Below are 24,268 nucleotides of genomic sequence, written 5' to 3' on the forward strand. Positions count from 1 at the left end.
AGTAGCTGAGTCATGGAATTGTTGGAGGATTACATGAGATGGGGGAGCACAGGGTTTGGCACGTGGAGGGGGCTTGATTAAGTAGTGGCTATTTTATGTTTCCAGAGAAGAGCACTCATGTTGGACAAGAGCCATGTCTGGTATTTCTGTATGTATGTCTCCCATGTCTGGGCCAGGGCTGAGCTGGAGGCCGGTCTTCGTGGAGCTGCCTCTCGCCATATTATTATTGTGTGATTCATACCTGGAGCCCAGCCTGGCCCCGGTGCTGTTTCCAGCTTCTCACCTCTTCCATGGGTGAATGGGCAAGGGTCTGGGAGAAGTGGGCCCCTCCTGGTGAGTGCCTGGTTACTGTGGGAAAACTGGCAGCAACTCTCTCTGGGTCTCCTGGGGTCCAGCTGCAAGGCAGGTAAGCATCCCGGCATCCTCTATGGGCTGGCTTGTGGGGTAACTGATGCACGTCCCCCACAGTGGAGTAGGAAGGGCTGAAATGGCTTCATCCTGGCTGCTTCCCGGCTTCCAGTGTTGGAAGAAAACCAGCTATCCCATCACTCCCCATGTGGTTGTTGCTCTTCTCTGAAGTCCTCAGATCTTGCTCAGGCAGGGAGATCAAGGACTTGACTCCCTCCCCCACAGCCACCCGCCCAACCTAGGACTCAGCAGTTTGATTTATACCACCAGATGGAAGCTCCCTGGTTGGGAGTTGGGCTGGCCCAAACAGGGGGCATTCTGGGAAGCTGGAAGGATCCCCCAAAGCTGTCTGGTGGCCAGCTTGAGCTCATGGTGCCTTGATTCAGTGCATCTACCCTTCTTTCTTGGGAGTTCTATGGCTTTTGTGGTCTCTCTTTTAATCCCAGGTTCTTGGCATCACTGTTTCTGTGCCTGCTTTTTACAGCGCAAAGGCAGATCGGTTGCCTCTGGATCTGCAGGGCAGCCCGGTGGGCTTCGGACAGCGGAAGCCGAGCAAGGGAGGAAGGTCCTGAGCTGTTTCCTGCCCATCTGACCTTGCACTTTGCTTTGCTTGTCTATGAGTTTGTCCAAAGCAAAGGTTGAAATGATTATTCCAACCCATAATTTATTCTTTGTGCATTCTAATAATTAGCAGAGCTGCAATTATCACATAAATTTAAAAAGACAAGCTGAAAAATAAGTATCTTTATAACTTTTTTTATTAAGGTTATGAAAGTTAACATCCTGGTGAAATTACAGTTGTACATCATTGTTAGTCATGTTGTAGGTACACCACTTCACCCCTAGTGCCCTCCCCCCACCCCCTTTTCCCCTGGCAACCACCGATCAGTTCTCTTTGTCCATATATTAACTACCACCTATGAGTGGAGTCATACAGAGTTCATCTTTCTCTGTCTGGCTTATTTCACTCAACATAATACCCTCAAGGTCTATCCATGTTGTTGTGAATGGGACGACTTTGTCCTTTTTTATGGCTGAGTAGTATTCCATTGTATATATATACCTCATCTTCCTTATCCAATCATCAGTTGCTGGGTACTTAGGTTGGTTCCATGACTTGGCTATTGTGAATAATGCTGCGATGAACATAGGGGTGCATGGAACTTTTGGAATTGCTGATTTCAGGTTCTTAGGATAGATACCCAGTAGTGGGATGGCTGGGTCATAAGGTATTTCTATTCTTAACTTTTTGAGGAATCTCCATACTGTTTTCCATAGTGGCTGCACCAGTTTGCATTCCCACCAACAGTGTATGAGGGTTCCCTTTTCTCCACAGCCTCTCCAACATTTGTCACTCTGGGTTTTGGATATTTTTGCCATTCTAACAGGTGTAAGGTGATGTCTTAGTGTAGTTTTGATTTGCATTTCCCTGATGATTAGTGATGATAAGCATCTTTTCATGTGTCTATTGGCCATCCGTATATCTTCTTTGGAGAAATGTCTGTTCATGTCCCCTGCCCATTTTGTAATTGGGTTGTTTGATTTTTTATTGTTGAGTTGTGTGAGTTCTATGTATATTATGGAGATTAACCCTTTGTCGGATAAATAACTTGTGAATATTTTTTCCCAATTAGTGGGCTGGTTTTTTGTTTTAATCCTGTTTTCCCTTGCCTTGAAGAAGCTCTTTAGTCTGACGAAGTCCCATTTGTTTATTCTTTCTATTGTTTCCCTCATGTGAGGGGTTCTGGTGTCCGAAAAGATTCTTTTGAAGCTGATGTCAAAGAGTGTGCTGCCGATATTCTCTTCTGGAAGACTTATTGTTTCAGGCCTAATCTTTAGGTCTTTGATCCATTTTGAGTTTATTTTAGTAAATGGTGAAAAAGAATCGTTGATTTTCATTCTTTTACGTGTGGCTGTCCAGTTTTCCCAGCACCATTTGTTGAAGAGACTTTCTTTCCTCCATTGTAGGCCCTCAGCTCCTTTGTCAAAGATTAGCTGTCCATAGATATGTGGTTTCATTTCTGGGCTTTCAATTCTGTTCCATTGATCTGTGCATCTGTTTTTGTACCAGTACCATGTTGTTTTGATTACTGTAGCTTTGTAGTATGTTTTGAAGTCAGGGATTGTGATGCCTCCAGTTTTGTTCTTCTTTCTCAGGATTGCTTTAGCACTTGGGGTCTTTTGTTGCCCCATATGAATTTTAGGATTCTTTGTTCAATTTCTGTAAAGAATGACATTGGAATTCTGATTGGGATAGCATTGAATCTGTAGATTGCTTTAGGTAGTATGGACATTTTAACTAAGTTTATTCTTCTAATCCATGTGCATGGAATGTCTTTCCATCTCTTTATGTCGTCATCGATTTCTTTCAAGAGCGTCTTGTAGTTTTCGTTGTATAGATCTTTCACTTCCTTGGTTAAATTTATCCCAAGGTATTTTATTCTTTTTGTTGCAATCGTGAATGGGATTGAGTTCTTGAGATCTTTTTCTGTCAGTTCATTGTTAGCTTATAGAAATGCTACTGATTTATGCATGTTGATTTTATACCCTGCAACTTTGCTGTAGTTGTTGATTGTTTCTAATCATTTTTCTATGGATTCTTTGGGGTTTTCTATATATAAGAGTATCTCTATAATTTTTAGTTTTAATTTTCAAGATAAAGTCTCAATAAAAGCCTTTCTTTGTTCTTCACTGTATTTTGTCCCTCTTTTGAGTGGATTCACAGAGGCCTTTGTTCTTTTTTACCTGTAATCCTTGGAGAGCAAGGACCTCCTCATGGATTTCTTTTTAAACATTGATTGAAATATTGATGTGAAGAGTAGGACACAATTTTAGCCTTCCAGTGAGTCTCAGACACCAGGGTCTTATACGCTCGTCCGTCTTGAACCTGGGGGAGAGAGAGATGGTGCGGCCATGAGGACCATGCACAACTGGCAAGGCCTCCTCAGGGGTGTGTCCCCATGTGCCTACATTGTCCTTGTGGGCAGCTGTGCCATGGTTGGGTGGAAGCCTGACCATGCGCTGCTGGTGGGGTCCAGCCTCCCACCCAACTTTCTAGGCATCTGCATAGCCTCATGGGCATTGGCCTTCAAAGTGGCCCTCTTGGGAATCCCGGCCCCCATGCCAGCTGGGCTTGTGTGGCAGTCTGCCTGGAAGGTCTCCAGGACAAATCCATGACAAGCCTAATGACTTCTAGGCTCAGCCAGTGTTTGTAACAAGACGAAGTGCTTCCTCCAAAGGGTCTTTCCAGGCCTTCAGTGTTTCAAAGTGAAGCTCTGCCTCACAGCCGGGCGCAGTTCTAAGGGCTCTCTGCATGATAACTCATTTAACCCCTATTTTACAGATGTGGAAACTGAGCCACACGGCACTTCAATAGCTTACCAGGTCTGAGAGGTGGAGAGAGGAGGGGGCAGGGATTTGAACCCAGTCCTGGCTCTGAAATCTGTGCTTTTGGCCTGCTCTGCTAGACTGCCTCTCTAGGGGGCCAGTCCCGCCAGCAGGAGCATCACCACAGGCTGTAGCAGGCAGGGCCCACTCGCTTCTCTTCACCAGGCCTCTTTATGAAGTGCCACAATTGCCATATCAATAGTGGGACGATGTCATTGATTTTAGTGGCATTTAGATCACAAGAGCCTGTCTGGAGCTGTGCCCCGAGATTTATGCTCCCCATATCCATTAGAGCTAATGCGGAACGTCTGCATAAATCATGAGTGGCGATAGGGAGTTACAGCTTGGAGTTGCCCTCGATGCATTTTAACGGCCAGCTCTGAATTGGAATGCTCACCCTCTCTAGTTATCACATGTCCCCTTGCATCTCAGTTGTTAGTTTTCTTGCAGAGACCTGGGTTTGGGGAGAAAAGCCCAAAGCTCTGGGCTGGATATTTTGTAGCTGTGTGGTCTTGGGTTAGTTACATCACCTCTCTGAGCTGTCTCTGTTTTCCCACCTGTTAAATGAAGCAAACACTGTGGTGTGCTGTTTCGAGAAGAGTTAAAGCCCCGAGCCCAGCAAATGTCAGCACTCCCTTTCCTTCCACCTTTTCTCCTCTCAGTACAGGGGACCAAGAGAGGTTGTGCTTCTCTTTGGTACCTAAATTCTCCAGCTGAGAGAACGGCCAGCTGTCCGTGCTGACCAGATCCAGAGAGGCTGTGGAGCTCAGAAGAGAGGTCAGCTCTGTGACTGCAGAGCAGAGTCGGAGGCCAGGTTTCTTCTGCTCATGACCTCTCTATACCTGTATTTATTTGTTCATTCATTCTGCAAGTGTGTATTGTTCCTAACGGTATTTATTTTAAGTTGGGGATAAAAGAGAGCTGGTAGAATCCTGACGGTGGAAAAACCTGGTGGTTACTCTGCTCTCACCTTAACAGACTGTCCTGAGCCATTCAACTGTCTTGCAACCCACAGATGCTAAAGCTGATCTTGACACTTGGTTCTTTGTCTCTTTGCGTGGGCTTTTGCCATTTTTTATAGAAGCCAGGTGCCCAGGTCCAGGGTATGCCTTTAACCAGTTCCCTGGGCATCTCTGCATGGTCAGGCTGGGGCTGAGGGCTGTGGAGTAGACAGAGGGTGAGAAAGGAGAAGTTGTGGCCACCACCCGAGCGAGGTGCACAAGTTCGTGAGTGTCTGATGGGGGCCTCTGAGAGTCCAGGGTAAGGAGAATGAGAGAAAGAGAGCCTATATAGCTTATCATCCAAACTGGGACACTTGAATGACAGGGGGCACTGTTAATAAACACAATGGACAGAGGTGTAAACCAGGACTGCCTCAGGCAAACTGGGACATCTGGCCTCCTCGTCAGGCCAGGCAGAGAGGCGAGAAGGCTTCATGACGGGGGCTGGGGCTGGGCCTGATGGAGGCAGCACTTAGTGTTCAGATCGCAAGGCCCCAGGAAGGCGTGATCCGGTCAGAGGCAACCATCCATCCTAAAAGGGAGCATTTTGGAGAGTGCACTTTTCTCTCTTTCCAAGGAAGAGGCGTCTGAGGGCTGATGCTGATCTCTGAGGTGCTTTCCCGAGCATTGGGCTGCAGTGCTGACCCCTCCCCGAGTCCCTCCGAGTCCCCCTCAGTCCTGACCAGATCCCCTGGATGCAGATCTTCCTGGGTTGCAGAGGATGGAAAGAAACATCCCCAGCCTCCACAAGTTTGTTTCCTAAACCCAATGTCTTTCTGGTCCTCCTGCAGAGAGCACCCCAGAGAGAGCACATTGCTCCCACATATGTACCGGGATGTGTCAAAGCCCCTTCGTCTCTCAGCCAATAAAAATGAAATTGATGGCTTACATAGAAGTGACTAGATAGTCACCCTCTCAGATGGCTCCTTTTGAACTGGCTGGGGGCATGAGTATATGGATGAGGCTGCTCCGAAACCTCTTCCTGGTGGGGTCTCTGGCCCTTAAGGTGGTTTGAGATGGGGCCTCTGGGCAGTGAAGGAGGGGTAGAATGAAGGGACAGCATGATCAGGGCAAGTCGCCATCCCAAGGAGGTGGACACAGGAGCTTCCACCTGCTCTGAGGCACTCCTGAGTGGCCCAAGCCATCACTCACTGATGGCAACTGCAGGTGATGGCTGCGTCGCTGTATTTCATCAAGGAAAATAAATATCTCTGAAAGTGCCCTTCCTGCTGCCGAGGCAGGAAAAATATACTGGAGGAAATACACCAAAGGAGCCCAGGTTTTTAGAATGAGTGAAGCCAGTCCTTGAAGAGCTCGTATCTCAAGCAGAAGTCAAATGTGGAGTTTGTACATAAGAGGAGAAGGTGGTTTATCTGACAAAACTGCCAGCTGGCATCTCAAGATGGGAGCTGACTCTAGTGAATAAATGGGCTCTTATTTGGGGGGACGTTTGGTCCAATCACTCTAAAACCCCTCATTTCCTCCCCTGTCTTCTCAGCTCCTCCTAAAGTGGTCAAAATGGGTTTCACACAGGTGGTCTGTAATCTGGAGAGGTCTCCTTCCTGCCTGTTTGTAACAGCTGTTTCACTTTAATATTGGCCGTGTGTCTAAAATTTTGTGTGTAGAATGATTTGTAAGTCACATTCCTTTTTCTTGCTCTGGGGAGTCTGTTAGGGACTGATTATAATCAGTGATGATAGGTACTGTTTATTGAGTGCCTACTGAGTGCCAGAGACTGCCAGGGGTGGATAGAGTGGTGAGTACGGACAGCAAGACCCTTGTTCTCATGGGATTGGTTTCCTAGTGGAGGAGAGAATCTTCACCAGTTTTCCTTCCCCTGGAAATTAAGGCCAGCTTGGGTTGGCCCCCACCCCATCTTAAGGAGACCCAAACCAAGATGACCCTTCCTCCCCGTGTTTCGGCAGACTGACTGCTCATTTCCCACATTTTAAAAGGAGGGCATAACCAGAGAGGACGGTAACGTCAGGACACAGAGCTGCAGCCCCTTGGGCTGTGTGTTTGGGGAGCATGTGGCCAGGGTTGGGACTGGTCCTTCTTCTATGGTCCCGTGGTGTCTCCCACATGCCAGGAGTAGTGAGCAACCTGTGGAGTGAGGTATGTCGCTGCAGTGGAGCAGGGCAGTGCCCCTGGGTCTGGTTCAGTGTCTCAGGTCTGGCAGTGAAGTGGCTGGTGGGGAACCATATCTGGGGCTCATATCCAGGGACAGGGCCACAGGGGACGTGAGCCTACTGTTGCCTCACCTACTTCAAAATAGAGCAGAGACTCTCCCACAGGTGGAGTGTCACAGCAGGGCACTGAAGAGATGGAAGGGGCATTGCCAGGAGAGGTTGGTGGCCAGGGTCCAAATAAACACAAACTTCCTCATTCTAGAGAGGAAGAAGGCAACCTGGACGTCAGCCTCACATCTTTAATGAACTGAATTTCTTCTCCCTCCGTCTCTGCCTCTTCCTCCCCCTCCCTGCCTCTCCTCTTTCTACCCCACGGCTGTTCAGTCAGCAGCATGTGCCAGGCTCTGATCCCGGCATTGGGAAGACACATTCCCAGCTTTCAGGGGACCCACAGGCTGGTTTCTCACCCGATGCTCAAACGTGCCTTATGAGAGCGCAGACAGGAAAAGACCTGGCACACAGAGCTCTGAGCAGGGACGCCTCCCTGGTGGGCAGGGGCTGCGGGTCCTAAAGTGACGCCTGAAGGCTGGGGCTAAGGGCCGTGTGGACAAGGCTCCCAGGAGGAAGCGACTGGGGCCCATTTCATAACCTAGCAGAGGGCTGAGCCTGTGGTCAGAGCTGCTGGGCCTGCCCCCTCCCTGCTTGTGCAGCTTTATAAACACGGATACCGGCCCCACCTGGGATGTTGCTGTTATTGGTCTGGGATACGGCCTGACCACGGGGAGTTTTAAAAGCTCCTTGGTGATTCTAATGATTCTAAAGAAAGCCCAGGTGAGAACCACTGGGCTGAAAAGGAGTGAGGTTTATGGGAGTGTGGGGGAGAGAGAGAAGGCCACTGCTTCTGAAGAATATGAACACGGGGGTGGGAGGGAGAAGGGGGGAAGAGAATAAGAGAGAACTGCGGGGGAGGGGGAGGGGACTGTGAGGTAAGGGGGCTGTGGAGGGGGGAAGGGGCTACAACGAAAAGAGTTCTGGAGGCTGAGGTAGGGTTAGGAAGGAGGGTACAGTGGGAGGTAAGAAGAGGGAGGAACAGCCGTGGCAAGGAGATGAAGACAGTGCGGAGGTCCTGGTGAGCTGTCAGATACGCTCAGATTGGTGTCGGGCACATCTGCGAGGCAGCCCCCTGCCACAGGCCCACCCCGACCTGGTACAGCTTCCCAGGAGGGGAGGACCGCTGTGAGAGGCACAGGGCAAGGCCTATTTCATGACTTCTTAAGAAAGGGGACTTGGCAGGGGGGTGTGTGGGGGTTGCAATTCTACAAAGCCACCCATCGCCTCTCCCTTCCCTCCTCCCGGGGAGACACAGCTCCCTGGCTCAGCCTCACGGAGAACAAGGCTCAGTGGCCCCTCACTTGGTGTGAGGCCGCTCCAGACCCCACAGAGAGCTGTGCCCGCTGAGAGCTGTCTTTGGACACACCTCTCAGTGGCTTGGGTGACCTCTGTGGAATTCCCTCTGGCACCTTATGCTTCCTCCTCTGGAAAAGCTTCTGCTGAGTGCTAAGAGTACAGCATCCCAGAGCCAGGTCACTTCATCCTTAAGGCTCAGAGTGGGTACGGCTCACCCAAGGCTGATGGCAGAGGCAGGATTCAACCCTAGAGCTCGGGGCTCCCAGGCCCTTCTGCCCAGACCAAGCTGCAGAGATCTTTTCTAAGCCAGCTGTAGCCTTTCTTCTGTGTGTGCATCCTTTCCCCAGTTGTTTGGCGCTATTTGGTTTTATTGTTGCATTTAGGTCCTGGGAGATGATTACGTTCCATGAAACAGTGTGATTGATTGACCTTTTGAAATGTCAGCAGTGGCTCCCCGCTCTAGGGGATTTGTGTGCTTCATCAGCCCTTGCCTCCTGGGCCATGTGAGCAAACCAATTCTGTAATCGGCAAGACAGCAGAAAGTGGGGAGCCTGGCAACTGCTCATGGGCAGGATCCTGGAGGAACTGGGGCGCAAAATCATCCCTATCATTTAAACAAACCAGGACTGGGTTTGGAAACCAGACAGTGGCAGCGGGGAAGAGCTGCGAGTCAACCAGATCTGTTCCTGGGTGGGCGCTAACTTAGACACCCTCCTTCCTGAAGAAGAGGGAAGCTCACCTAAGCCTTGGAATTGCCATGGATGCTTAGCTGCTGCTAAAAGGAATGACCACGTGCTTATGAGCTGGTGATGATGCAATGGGAAAGGGCTCTTCCCACACTTGCCGCTACCAGGCCTCCCTCACCTTCTCATATGGTTGGAGACTCGGCTCTCCAGGTTTGGGCTGTGGCCTTCCAAGGGCCTAGGGAAGACGTGATGGCTGCCAGAAGGTCTTGGAAGTTGCTGTTGGTGGGGCCTCCCTGCCCTGCTTGACGTTTACTCCCCCACGTCATCCTTCCCCTGCGCAGCATCCCGTGGTTTTCAAAGCTGAGGGATATAGCACACCAAGAGGGAGGGAGGGGATTAAGTCATCCCATTTCTGTTGCCTTGGTCGGAAGTGGAAGAGCCATGTGGAAGGGGACTGGCTGGAGCTATGTGCTCATGAGTATTTATGTATCTGCATGTCTGTAGTTCACACAAAGGTTGAAGAAAATCTCCTTCTAGCAATCAGAAAGCTCTGTTATGTGACATTTAGGAAATTTCCCAGCACAAAAGATGGTCAAGATTCTAAATGCTGACTGAAAGCCTTAGGAGAGTCTTAAATGTCTTCAGATTCATCAATTATTAAGTTGTAGTTACGTTATTTTATTCCTTGAAAAATTGGTAGTTCTAATATGGTGACTCCGGTAACTTTATTTTAACCAAGATAGTTACCTAACCAGCAGATTCTTTTCATAACCATGCTCGTAGAAGATGTATTATCAGTTTTCTAGTATTGAAGTTTCTGTGCGATGTGAATGATTCAAATAGCTGAGAAGTACTAGAACCACCCAGTACGTGTGTGTACATGTGTGTGCACGCGTGTGTGTCAGGGGGAGAAGAGAGAGGGAGGTGTATGTGAGTGAGTCACAGAGACTTTCTGGAAGAGGGGCAACTTCATCTGGACTCTGAATAATGCAAGGGAGATGGTGAGGGCTGTGGCTGGGGGCCAGAGGACCCACAATAGGGAGGAAGAGAAGATTCAGACAGGTATTGGGTTTCTGTGGGTGCAACCCCCAGAACCCTGGCTTACTCTAGATGATTGCCCCAGCAGAGTCCCTTCAGGATCAGAGGAATGCACAGGTGAGCCTGGATCCTGTGGGGTTGGCAGGTACCCCGTGAGCAGGATTCATGGCCCAAGCAAGGCAGCCCCAGTGGTAGGAGGGGAGCAGGATCCACACAGAGCCTGGTGATGGCCAGGGCAGGGGACAGACGGGGGCCCCTGTTCCAGAAGGAGGTGTGTGGGGGCTGTAGGCAGATTCTTTGTCATTTTCCATGGCTAGAGTTAATCTGTACAACACACATTCCACTAACCTTCACATCCCCCCCTCAGTCCTCTGGCACTTCAGCCTGTATCCAGATGCCTGTGCAGTTCAGCCCCATAGGAAGAATATATTGTCAGCTGAAGTTATAACTCCGAGGGAGCGGGAAAATGCCTTTTCATGTTCCCAGATCACAGACGAACCCTGATTCATCTCAGGACAGCAGTGGGTATGCCATTAGGATCCAGTGTACAATATGCCTGATGCTGTGCCTGGCACAGGGTGATTCTGACACTGGTGACAGGGTGTGACCACACGGGGCTGACGGGCTTCGTGGAGAAAGGGCATCCCTGAGCTGCTCTGAATTTGGGTCAAGAGATGCCCCTGCCATATCTGCGTATGACCTGGTCCTTCTTGCTATGTAAGAACATAAGCAAACTTGTGGCTGTGGTCCCTTAGGTGGGGGTCTAGGATTTAGGACTAGCCTTCTGTGCACTAGGTCCAATCTGGGCTAATGCCGCAGGTGTGTCTCCTGCCTCGGGGCTGCAGCCTTCATATGGTATGACCTGACCTTAACTTGTAGGGAGATGCAAGAGTTGTGAGGTCCACTTATCTGCTCTAAATCCGTCACTAGGGCTGTGCCCATGGGATCCCAGAAGTGCCAGTCGGTTCCATGAAGCTGTCGATTATACCAATTTCTTGGCATGATTAGCCAAAAAATCAAGTGTAAAGAAAACTCAAACTTCTAAACAAGTTAGCCATGGCACTGAATTTCCCGGTTTTCTCCTTCATCATGCCCACAGGGCTGTTTCCTGAGGTCTCTCCTCTGATTTCCATCCCCTCGCCTCGCCTGTGTCCTTTGCTGGGCTTTGCTGCACTCATGTGATGTGGCCCGACTCAGCCTGGGCACGGTGCTCGTTTCTCAGGGTCCTCTTCCATTCCCCCCATACAGGGATGGATCCTGCGGCTCCTCCCCATCACTGCCACGCCCTCCAGCGTCGTGTGCCCCCAGGTGTGTCCCAGAGAGGCTCCTTCCTCTTCTGCCAAGGGCTCTTCTGTGGTGGTGGTGGAGGGCCTCTCCAGTCCTCCCAAGGGTCCTCTCAGAAGACCCCCACCATCCTCCACCCCCAGGACATCCATGTTGTAGGTAGCAGCTGTCCATAGTGTGTTTCAAATACGGCAATTTTTTCCTATATTGTCTTTCAATGGAAAAATAAGGAGAAAATCTTACTCCCACACTGGCTGTGTGCCCTGGAGAAGCTGGGGCTCTGCTGGGCACCAGGTAGCTTCCCTGGCCCTGCCCTGCAGCCTCTCCTCCTTGGGGCCCTCCTCTCTGGAAGTCCACCCGGCTTGCTGTCCACGTGTCCGCACTCCTGCCCTCAGTGAGTTCTTGGCCTTCTCTTCCTGCCTGGGATCCTGCAGAGCTTTCATCTCATTTTCTTTTTCTATGTCAGGCTGAGTCTGGAGGTTCCTGCAGGGGCTGTGAGATCTCCTTTCACAGATGGTTCCATCTCTCTCTGGAAGTTTCCCCAGCTACAAAGTCCTTCTCCATCCCTCTGGCCAGGGCAGACTGTGGTCATTTGCCTGCCTTGTCTAGTGTCCTGCAGAAGTGTCTGGTGAAGTGCAGTCAGATGATTATAAATGGATGGGCATGCGACGGGTGGAGACAGTCCTGGTGTACGGACAGAGGGACGGAGCCCAGGGAGGCTGTGGCTGAGGCTGACCCTGGCTTTGTAAGTGCCTTTTCCTCCCCGGCCCCTCAGGGTTGCTGTCTATGTGGGAGCTCCTTTGTAATGATCTAATTGGAGCGGTAACGGATGTAGCATTCTGCCGCAGCTAACAGCGGGATTGGAATTTGAGGAGACGCAGAGACAAATTACCTCTGAATTTTCTTGCAGCCATAAAAGCTTTGACTGTATAGTAATTTTCCATTTCTGCTGCAGGCATATTTGCATATTGCTTAACAATTTATCTCCCGTCATTTGTCAGATATTATCCATCTCCTGTTAATAAGCTAAGACAGGTCATATTAAGACTTCGCAGGCCTCCTGAGCTCGCCGTCAGCCCAGCTCTCCTGCCCACGGGGCCTCCCTGCTGTGGTTGCAGACGGGGCACAGCGGGCTGCGGCTCAGTTCTGGGTCAGGGGCTCTGTCTGTGGCCCCTTCGCATCCTGGTCTGTCGTGTCCCTGTTCACAGGCTTCGGAGCAAGCTCTGGTAACCCAGCTCTCCGTAAGCGAGAGCCCTGCTCTGGTTCCCACTCGTGGCTCTGGCTCCCAGTCTCTCTAAGATTTTGCCTAACTCCTTTCCCTCCCTGGAACTCAGCTTCCCCACTTCTAGAACAAGATTCTAGGGCAGGGTTAATTACCTACCTCTTCTTCTTCTTTTTTTTTTTCTTTTAATATAAAAGCAGTAACACCCTGTCTTTCAAAATAGGATTTCTGTGGAACTCCAGTATATGGAAAAGGCAACTGGTGAGCTGCGTTGAGGGATAGGTGGAGAATGGGGTCCTTGTTCCTGCCTATTTCCACTGACCCTGCTTGCTTCCTCACCCGGAGAGGCCCCGGGGCGCCTCCTGGCCTCTTGGGCCCCGTGGAGCATAGCAGGAAGGTTCCGGTGGAATGTTCTCGGTCCTGCCTTCTGCCCCGACACTCTGGGGCTCCAGGGTTTTCAGCACATTTGTTCAGCACGTGCCGCTGGCCTGGCTCTGTGCTCGGGCTGAGGAGGGAGGCATTTTCCAGCTCTCAAACGTGAGAGGCTAGGACTCTGCTTCCTCTGAGCCCCGAATCGGTAGTAGTAGATTTAGTTGGCCACTGGTGGACAGATTTTCAGAGGAAAGAAAAATGGTTTGATGCTGAATGTGTGATTAGATTTGCATAATTGAATTGAAATAGAATTAAAGGGTCATATGTGTACACAGTGATGCCTAAAATCAGATTGTGGTGATGTGTGCTCAGTACTAAAATGGGTTCCTCAGGGACGTGTGGATATCCGCTTCCCAGCATCTCTGCAAGAGCTGGAGAGAGGTTTCTTGGGGGAGGGGATTGTTTGGGGAGCCTGTCGAGGAGACAGAGGGGTGGGGGTGACAACGGTCATTTGCCGAGCACTTCCTGGGTGCCAGGCCTGTACTAAGTGATTTACCTGGATTTTCGTGTTGCATCCTCGCAACATCTGTGACGTAGGTACTGTTACAGAGAAGCACCCGGAGGCTCAGAGTGGTTAAACTCGTAAGAGACGCAGGCAGGACTTGAACCCAGACAGCGATGCCATGGGACCTATGCTCCTAGCCGTTCTCTGTGGAACCGAGTGGAGCGAGCTCAGGCATTCTGTTGGAAAAAACATGCAAACATATTCTACTGTGTGCACTTTGTGACTAACTGCTATCATTTCTATTTATAAGTTTGATGGCTGCTGTTATTTTGATGTGAAAATAAAATGTCAAAATGTACCAATCCGAGGATGCGTGTAGGGGATTAACAATCAGTGGTGAAGAGGAACAGATCACCGTGCAGCGCCGGGCTGTCCTCCAGCCGTGGGAGACCGTGCTCCCAGCAATGCCAGCATGCACTCGGGCCACCTGAGGCTGCCCTCTCTAACTGTGTGTTTCTCTGACCTGGTTTCTGTATTCAGCATGGACTGTCCTCCCTGAGGCAGTCAACGTAGCCAAGGCTTGACAGTTGTCATAATCATGACTGAGACACTGACATTTCTCCTTCACACGAAATGTGCCCAAGAATCAGTCTGTGTCTGAACTGGTATAGAGAGGCCCATCATTCTCAAGGTTACAGGCCACTCTGCCTGTTTGTCATTCTGACATCGTCTACGTCTGGAAGAGTCAGAATCCTGTAGAATTTCCTGATGAAGACTGGGAGTGACTTTTTCCTAATGTTCTGCTGGATCACATACCACCTCATTTGAACCTTACAAAGCCCAGCAACGTAGGTGGTTATACTGAGTGAGTGGTTGAGAAACTGAGGCCCTGAGAGGTGACGCTATTTCACAAAGGTCACACGGTTGCTGGAGTAGCAGAGTAGTGAGGAGAATGAGCTGCCTGGGTTCACCTCTTGGCTCTGCCAGTTGGGAGCCATGTGACTGGGTACTGTCTCGGGTCTGCACTCCATCCTGGCATCTAATTACACATCCGTGTCCTTGGCATAGCTGGAGTACATACTTCCCTGCCCGCGTCAGGCAAGCTCGGCTTGGCCATCGGACGTTAGCAGACATGGGGTGATCAGAGGTTTTCAATGTGCTTCTTCAGTTCGGCTTGCTCTCTTCTGTGTGTGGCCTGTCATTTGGAAAGCTCATCAGGGGCTGGCTGACCCTTCAACATGGACCACAGAGTGAAGACCCATGGGCAGATGTGAGTCTGACGAGAATTACACGGATATGTGATTTTATTCCAAGATGGAGTGCAGATCCAAGACAGTACCCCAACCTACCACAGTCACTAGAGGCCAGGCTGGTGCAGTGGAGCCCAGACTAGATTAGCCAAATTGTAGCTGGCCTGCAGAACTGGAAAAGTAAATGCTTATTTTATAAGATAGGGAGATTTTTGAAGTTATTTGTCATGCAGCAGAAACCCACTAGCACGACGTCCGTGGTCAAGGAGCTGACTCTTTGGAGCCTCCATTTATTAATGAATGAAATAAAAACATGAATACCAACCTTGTAGACTAGTTGTGGGGATTAGATGAGACAAGCGCAGTTCCTGGCGTAGAGTGGGTACTCAGCGTTTCTTTAGTTTTGCTTTCTGAGCAGGTGAAGTTTTCCTCGGGGTGGTCTCTGATGCTGATGCTGCTGGTGCAGACGGGGAATCCCTGACTTTGGGCAGAAGCTGATTCCAGCAGATTTGCTCCCTCCTGGCTTCCTAGCCCCCTAAGGCCTGGCTTGCTGGAGCAAGTGGAATCCAGCATGGCTTCCTCAGGCCCTGCCGGGGACTCTGGTTAGCCTGAGTGACAGCATGAGAAGGCTCCTGGTGAAGGCACTTTCATTCCTCTGGGTGGTTCTACATGTCATTCCCTCCCCTCAGAGAGGGAAAGGCTGGTCAGAGGGCTGGGTCAGGAAGCCTGGGTTGCAGTAGGTCCCAGACCTTCAGAACACCACCGGCTGCCTTTCTTGCTGCTGTGTTGAGATTCTGTCCCTCGAGAAGCAGACTTTGTCCCCCTCATCCTGTGAGGGAGAGGTCCAGGCAGTGATGCTGTGGCCCCAGGAACAAATCTCTCTCTGAAGGGAAGGCAGAGGCTCTGGGCCTGAGTGCAGTGGTCTTGTCTCCCAGGAGGGAGACCCACCAGCTCTCATAGAACCACTGCCAGCCTCCCTAGGCCTCATTCTACCTTGTAGTCGTCTGTCCTGTGGTGTCGCTGTGAGTGGATCCAGAGCCCAGGATTCCCAAGGAGGTTTTTAGGACAGACCTGGGACTTTCCCACTTTTCCAGTAGTGAAACCGTCTCCCATGTACGAGTGCCATCTCTGCAGGCGTTGTGCCAAGCCTCCTCCTTGCATGATCTCACGTGCTAGTTGCAACTGCTCCGTTGTGTACTACTGTTTTTATGGCTGCTGTATGGAAAAGGGGTGGAGGCCAAGGGAGGTAAAGCGCCTTGCCCAGGGTCACCCGGCTGAGAAGCGGCAGAGCTGGGATTTGGACCGAGGTCTGTGACTTCACATCCCTGTCTGTCTGTGTCTGGCCCTCCTTCTTTCCCAAGAATCCATCAGATGAGGTTCAGCTTTTCCATAAGAAAACTCCTGTGCTGTTTCTGGAAGTTTCTGGAACAGTGCTCCTGCCATTTCCATTGGGGTTCTCCTTGATGCTGCCTGAATGCCCTCTGGCAGTGAGCAGGGTGTGATCCATAAGTAAGGGCATGAAGTCATTGCTTTCTCTCTGTGGCTTTAACTTTGACGGTTCAGGGTCAGAGGCTGTTCCCCCTGTTTGGTTGGTCTCTTCCGTGGAACCATGCACACACAGTGGGTGCTTGATAAACCCCTCGAGTTAAGTCGAAAGGAAAGAAAAGAGACTGTCCTCCGGAAAGTGCTAGAACTCCATTGGAAATAAAGCCATTGTTTTGAGGGTAACGTCTTGGTTGTCCTTTTGTGAGGGCTTTTCTTTCCCTGGTGACAGGGACAGGTGCTGGGAGAGGGCGATGAGCAAGTGTTCTCAAGCAGGGAAGGAACTGTTGAGAATCGTGCCTTGTTCTGGGTCTCGGTGACTCTGCAAGGCTGTGCTGGTGGTGGTTTCACAACGTGGGCTGGAAGGTGGTGACTGTCCCTGGGGCCATGGCATCTGGCCTCCACACTCCCCTGCATCTGAGGGCCACGCACACCAGTGCTGTGGGAGGATCACTGGGTCGTGCCAGGGGGCTCATTTCAGAATGAGTTTATCAATTCAGCCTCTTTAAAAAGAAAGACATTCTGACAAGTGGGGCTTAGCTTTTCACTCCCCATTAGCTGTTGATGGGCCTTGGGTTTTCTTGGTAAAGTCATGTGAGTGGGAGAGCGGGGTGGAGACTGTCTTTTCCACTGCTTCTGAACACAGAGGGCGAATGCATGTATTTACAGGGGAGAGGTGTCAGCACGGGCTAGGGAGGGGCAAGGCACCCGCTGACACCACTCTCTGGCTGCCTAGTGTGGCTGGTGGAGCCGGTGCTGAATCGGGCAGACTGAGTTTGCCTGGGGTTGCCTGAGTGGACCTCAGCTCGGGCTCCCCGAGTCCTTCCTCATGCAGGTAGATGGCAAGAGGAGCATTGCCTCGTGGTGCCTCCAGCCCCAGGCCGACCAGTGATGCGGGCTCAGTACCGACCGAGCACATTTGTTGCTTATGTAATGCCTTTGCTATTCACTGCGGGGACAAAGAGGTGAGCCACACAAAAGATGTGCCCACAGTTGCCATGGCAGTTTCCAAGCTCCCCTCACTGCCCTCCGCTAATTCCTCCTAATCGTTCTATGTTTCCGGCTCTGCAGCTGAGGGACCAGGTTGTCTGGCCCTTGGACCTCACAGCAGGGTGTTGGCACTCCTCTCCCACAGAGGGCCCTCTGAGGCAAGCTTGGGGTCAAATTAGGCTTCAGGGACCCCAGGCCATGGCTCAGAAAGGGCTGCCTTTCAGCCTTGCACTTTGATAGTTTCACACCAGTTTTCAGACCCGCTTTTACCTGCACGTGTACACACACACACATGCACACACACACATGTGTGCACACACACCTAATACAGAGACAGTAGGGGAGGAGCCTGTCCCCAAAGGGGCTGCCCAGCTGGGACTTCCTCCTCCCTCTCCATCCCCATGGCCCTTCTTGCCTAACCCAGATGAAGCAGAGCCCCATGAGGAATCCGTCTATCTGTCCATCTGTTTGCCTGTCCATGTGTATGGTTATTGGCTCAGCAGATACTTTTTTGAGGCTGGCCACATGCAGGGAGAGTACAGCACTGAAAGGGTCAGAGTGGACCTTTTGACACAGGAGATGGACATGAGTAACTGAAACGAGAGTACAGGCGCTGAAAGGCAAATGCAGACAAGGACTCCGGGGCCTTGGGGGGAGGGAAGTCAGGGCTACCAAAACATGTCAGAGGAGGCGAGGCAGGTGACAGAATTCTAGGAGAGGGGTCAGCTGAGAAGATGCATGTGTCATGAGGCGGGGCTTGTTCAGGGCCCTGTGATGGGTCCCAGGAGCCTGTAAAGAGGGCAGTGGGTAGAGCAGACCCCCAGAAGGACAGTTCCCAGGACGTGAGCAGGATCCTAAGGTGAAACTCAGAGCCAGGCACCAGCCCTGTCCTCAAACGCCCCAGAAAGAGTCAGCACAGCTGAAGACCAAAGATGTCCCCTCCCACCCAGCCCCCCAAACCAGCTGTGAGCTGTGCTCCAATGAGGACATGTAGAGAGGGTGTGGCCGAGGCAGGTGCCGGACTGAGGGTCGGGTTTGCTGGCAGCCAGCACCCTGCCTACTGTGGCTACTGCCCTGTGATGCTGGGTCATTGGCGTGGGCCTCCAGCCTCCGGTAGCTTTGGTCTGAGGGGAGAGGACTGCTTGGGCGGGAGCTATGTTTGTATACAAATCCCTTGAAAAAAGTGATGATTTAAGGAAAATAAAAATTCTGCTTGCTTTGACATTTGGGAAACTCTCCTTTCCCTTCTGCCGTATGCCCTGTCCTTTGAGCTTGCCGTGGGGGGTGAGGGTGCTGGCTGTTGTGTTGGGCACCAGGGCCGCAGACCGTGGTTGGGAGCCGGAACCTGATATGCTCTGTGATGGGAATAGTTTGGAACCCAGAGGGGAAGACGAGAATGTGGTGGCAAAGCGACATTGCCGGTGGGTGCTCAGAAGGTGGTGCCCACGGTGACGTTCACGGCGATCCTTGGGAGGAAGAAGAGGTGAATAAAGAGGCTGCGGTCATGGTGGCATCATGGCAGGCCTGGCAGGGGCCACTGTGCATACTCCCTACTGCTGATGGGAGGGACCTGGGGGTCTGAGCTGTCGTCTGGTGCCACAACACCAATAGCTCAAAACAGGACGAACAGCCACAGATGCTGGAAGAGAAGTAGAGGCGAGGAGCACCAGAAGGACCCTGGGAGGCCTCCTTCACAGGGCTCATGGTTGTATATGCATGTAGGGGAGCACTGAGTCCTGCCTGTCACCCCTGCTAGACCCTGAGCTCCAAGGGGGCAGGAACCAGGCTTAGTTTTACTTCCTTTGTGTCCTCAGCACCCAGCAAAGTGCCTGGTACATGGTACATGCTCAGTTGATATCTGTGAATGAACGTTGTTGAGTGAGAGGAGGAGACCAGGGAATTTCTATGGGGTGGGGGCAGGGTGCAGAGAAAATCACGGCTCCTCAAGGCAAAGGTGGCCTTAGGTGTATCTGGACCTTGGTGGCACTCACAGATGAGGCCTGCCCTGGGCCTGGGGACAGTGTGATGAAGATGTGACACCCTCTGGAGGCAGGTCCTCAGGCTCCTCTCCCAAGTACGCCCCCATCCTGGCACATGTGGCAGCAGTTGATGCTTCTCCTGGCTTTGCTGGGGCAGGTGGGGGGTGGGTTTGGGGGGTCAGGGATGTGGAGGGGGTCGGAGTGGGCTTGAGGCTGGGACTAGGAGTCTTTGGGTCCCCATGCAGAACTCAGGTAGGGCTATGATGCTGGCACAGGAAGCGTTCATCCTGAGCGAGGTGGCGGCCAGAGCCCTGGGGAGGACAGAGCTGGGTAAACACGTCAATCAATTTATCAATACAATGTGGTTGCTGACACTAACCCATGCGGCTCCCCCTCCAACTGTCTAATCAGAATCTCCTCTTCCTTCTGGGTGGAAACAGAGATGCAGTTTTCCTCAGGGGACGCATAGGGTGTTGTTATTTGGGAGGATATAACAATTTTTTTATAATTGTGTAATTTGTATATAATTCCTCATAATAAAGTGTGATGATTATAGTTCTGTTCTCATAATAGCCTCTCTAATCTTCTAATTATGAAAAGGATGTTTTCTGGGCTCTAGAATGGTCCATCTTTAAAAGTTTTTTTATTTTTAAATTTTTTATGAGAGTGAGCGTCGAGTTTGGATTATGCTAGCTATATGCTTGTCAGTGGGTCAGGATCTTCTCAGCAAAGCAGAGGCAGTGGCCCCATCCAGGGCCTGGCCCCATCCCCCAGGAGGGTGGGCTAAGAGCGAAAAAACTGTCTCACAAATGGAAATCTTTCCACATCTGCCAGAAATGCTATCGCCTGAAACAAAGTATGTGGTTGCCTTTATTCCACATTCATTCAACAAACATTTACTGAGCCCCTACCGTGTGTCAGGCCCTGTTGAAGGTCTGCCATCACGGAGCTCCCCACATAAGGGTGAGAGAGACATGAATCAAGTAATTACCCTAAGAAGCATAACATCGCAGCCGTGATGCGAGCTGTGGCTGTGAGGTGCTCAGTACAGTGAAAGCAGATGATGGTGGGCCTGACCTAATCAGGGAGGTCAGAGGGGCCCCTGAAGGAGTGACATTTGAGTTGGGCTGTGAAGGATGAATAGGAGTTGATTGAATAAAAGATGGGGGGAGCCCTCCAAGCTAAGGGAGCAGCATGAGGTGGGAGGGAGTCTGACCTGTTTTCTTCTCACACTTGGGAAGACATCCTTCAAAAGGGTCTTCTTTCATCTGGCGTCTCTGCTTTGCATGAAGCCATGGCTCTGGAGACTGAATATAGCTCTTGTCATGCAAGTCCAGGCCACTGCCTCTCTTGCCATAGCCCACCTGGATTCGATGACAGCCTCCTCACCATCCCTCACGGCAAGAGGGATGTTCACGTAGGATGTATCTGACCACATCCTGCCCCTGCTCAAACCCTTCAGCGGTTTCCTACCACCAACAGATGAAATCCACGTTCAGGCCCTGCCAGCCTTGGAGCTCCTCGAGCCCCAGGGCCTCTGCTCTACACTCTCCAGATGCCCGACTTGTCTCAGTCTGTGGACGTGCCCAGCTCTTCCTCTCCTCAGGGTCTTTGCACGTCCATTTACTCCCCCTGGAACATTCTTCTTGCCTCAACCCGACCCTACCCCCTTATCCATCTGGCAAATTCCTTCCCATCCTTAAGTTCTCGGCTTAAAAGTCACCTCTTCAGGGAGGCCTCCCACGACTCCTGCTGGATCCCCTTTCCAGCTCCTTGAACTCGTTCTCCACTACACTTTGCCATAGATACTGACTTAGTATTGGTTTTCCCTTCTGGACTATAATTCTGTGAGACCAAGGGCATGTCTGTCTTATTCACAGTAGAATGTGTCTTTGGCATCCATGCAGTACCCAGCACACAGCTGGTGCTCAGTAAATGAGTTAGTGGTGAAGTTACAGCTCAGGTGGCTGTGTCCTGCTTCCCCCTCACTAGGATGTTCGCATAGCCCCTTATCCCTACTCAGGCTCTGGCTTCCTATTGATGTCAATGGCAGAGCATCTCTTTGGCACCATTCCTCTGCTTATTGAGTGAGTGGGTCTGGGGCACAGACAGCCTTCCCTGCGTTTACCCCAGCCTCGAGAGCTCAGCCGCCCAGGGATGCATGTGAGCAGGTTTCAGTGGTACACTTGGACCTATGGGGAGTTCAACAGTGGCTCAGCCTTGAGTCCTTTTAGAGACAGAGGTGAGGAATTCAGAAAAAAGCAGGGAAATGGTGTGAGGGGTCCATTCCCCCAGGTTCTCAGCTCTGGGCAGCTCGGAACTCAGACGTGAGTCAGAGCCACCTCCACAATCACAGCCGACTTGCTGGCAGGACAACGGCAGCTGGGCAGGCCATCCATCTGGCGGGAGTCTGGCCTGAGTATTGCCAGCCATGCAGACCCCTGGGAGAAAACATTAGAGACACATTTTTTCTGGAGGCTGCAACAGAGTAGATGGCTGGCAATTATGTATTTCTGATCCATTAAAGAATGCTTTGGCATAGGAAATACAGATTAGCAATGAAATTGTAATATAATCAAATTGCATTTTTATGGAAAGTACTACATTTTTCTCTAAATAAAATTCAGTAACAAAATTTTATTTGCTTTTCCCCCAAAATGCCTTTTCAAATTGATTTTTCAGAGAAATCGTGAAAACCAATGTGGTTAAGGGGAAGAAAGGTCTAAATCAGAGGCTTCCGATCCGAAGCACGGCCCGGTTCTGACTGGTGAGCTTGGGGCGCTGAGGGCTCAGAGCTGCCCTGATTCCCGGAGCGCCCCTAGCCGGTTAGCTCATCTTTCACGGAGCTCTCTGGGAGATGGCGGATATCCTGAGATGCCCCTGCCGAGGTGGAGGAAATGTGACAGCAAAGGATGGCTTGTTCTTTCTGAGTCATCCCATGGTAATGGAGCAGCAGGCAGGTGTTCAGAGGAAAATTATTAGAACAAGCAGATATGAGGTTTAGCTTTTGGAAATTGCTGGAGAAGAGGATGTGCGAATTATTATCTCTACGGGCAAAGGTTTGCAGAAAGGATTTTAAGCTGTCCATGCATAGCCCTAAAGCATTCATATGAAAAGTCAAAAATTCACTTTGTCCTGCCAGTGTTTGCCCTGCATCTTTATATTTGGAAACATCTGATCATCGTTGGACTTTATCATCCTCCCAGAAGCTTGATGTTCCCTACATGGGGCCAGCTGTAGGCACACAACCAAGAACTGGAAATGAGTTATTCTTTCTCTAATAACTATAATCAACCACCAGGTTTTCAATAACTCTAATCAACCATCAGGTATTTATCGATCTCTTACACTAGGCGTACGCATGGTACAAGAGACATACATCGTGATCCTTCACGTAAGAAAAGTGGCATCTTAGTTAAAGGTGAAGCAGTAAGCATGGCATACTTCACCTTTGGTTTTCTCTCTTGTTCTAGCCGTGAGGTCCTTCCTAGGCATGTCATGGGAACTAGGGAAGGCTAGGCAGCCAGGAGGCCTTCTTGGAGGAGGAGGACTAGGTCCATATCTGATCTTATGAATGGAATTTAAGATCTGAACACAAGGAGAGGTCCGTGTATGTTAGGGAAAGAAGATGGTCATGTTCACAGCAGGGCTTAGCTATGAAGGGGAGGATGAGGTGAGTGGGGGAGGTAGAGCCCAGAGACCACTAGCCCAGTTGTGGCTGAGGGTTGAAGTTAGGGGAACAAGGAACAGTAAGGTTGACTATGTAGGGTGGGGCCAGATGGACAGGGACCTGAACCCCTAAAGAAAAGAGTTTTCCCTTTATTGAGGGGCCTGTGGCTCTGAGTTTGTGCAGGATGGTCCTCCCATCCCTGTGCCCTCACGGCACTGTCAGCAGATGGAACAAATAATAGTTCTCGCACACGTGCCCACAGCTGAACCTGAATATATTGAGGCTTTTGTGAAAAGAATGCAATTTTATTGAAAAGATTCACTGAGTTTAAAATAGCTGTTTGACACTATGGATTGTCTCGAGCAACGTTTTCCAAGCTGATGTAATTACGCTCGGGTTTAGGAGTTGGTTGTGTGTGAGGAAGAGGACCTCCCGCCCGGAGGTAGGGTGTTGCTGCCCCAGGTGGAGTTGGCAGGGGAGGTGTTTGGACAAGGGTGCGGGGTGGTCCCAGGCGGGCTCTGAGGAGATGGCTCTGGAGCTGAGTCAAGGGCAGGTTGGAGAGGTGGGAGAGGGGAGACTGGCTGGCCAACAGGGCCACTAGGGAGAAATGGGGTGTGAGGGGCTGGAAAGGAGGCATGTGGAGCAGGGGAAAACCCAAAGGACCACGGTAAGGGGCAGAGGCAGGGCGTGGGCTACAGTGCTCTGCTGGGGGAGACTGGCAAGGACATCGGTGCCCCTTCTCTTTCTGAGCGGCATCCGCCTCTGGGTGGGGCTCCTATCACCCTGAGTGGTGGCTGCCACCCACGCCAGGAGTTAAAGGACTGAGCGGTGTGAGGGGCCTACAGGGTTCTGTTTTCCAGGCTGTGAAGTTCCATTCCCCCTCTTCCACCCCACAGACCTCAGCAGAGCGCTTGGTGCTACAGCTGACAGCATCGAAGGTCCCCTGGGGAACAAACATGGTCAAGGGAAGTTGGCAGCTGAGCACAGCTCTCTACCCTGCAGACCAGCAGAACTGTGGGCTCCGTAATAGCGCCCGTCCAAGTCACGTGTTTATGGAGGAAGTCAGAGTAATTGAATTTAGAAAAAACGAGTCCCAAGTCAGATCTATTTATCCCCTTGAAGGTTAAATCCGGTTGCCTGGCTTTTGTGTGAGCTCTGTCTATGGAATCTTTGTTCTGCCTCAGAATGACAGGGATGAGAAAAGTGAAGAACAATGACTGTTTTGAGGTAAAGTCATAAAGCACTTTTAAGTCAATGACAAAGCACAAAAACCTTTTTGCCAGAGAGAACGAATTGTCCCCCAACATGCATTCTCCTCTTCTCTTGAACCATTAGTTCTCAGCTGGGCCCCGGCTCCATCTCCCAGCCTTCCTGCCGGCGAGGTTGGGCCATTTACTA

The sequence above is a fragment of the Equus quagga genome, chromosome 7 (assembly GCF_021613505.1).
Source record: "Equus quagga isolate Etosha38 chromosome 7, UCLA_HA_Equagga_1.0, whole genome shotgun sequence".
NCBI lineage: Eukaryota > Metazoa > Chordata > Mammalia > Perissodactyla > Equidae > Equus > Equus quagga.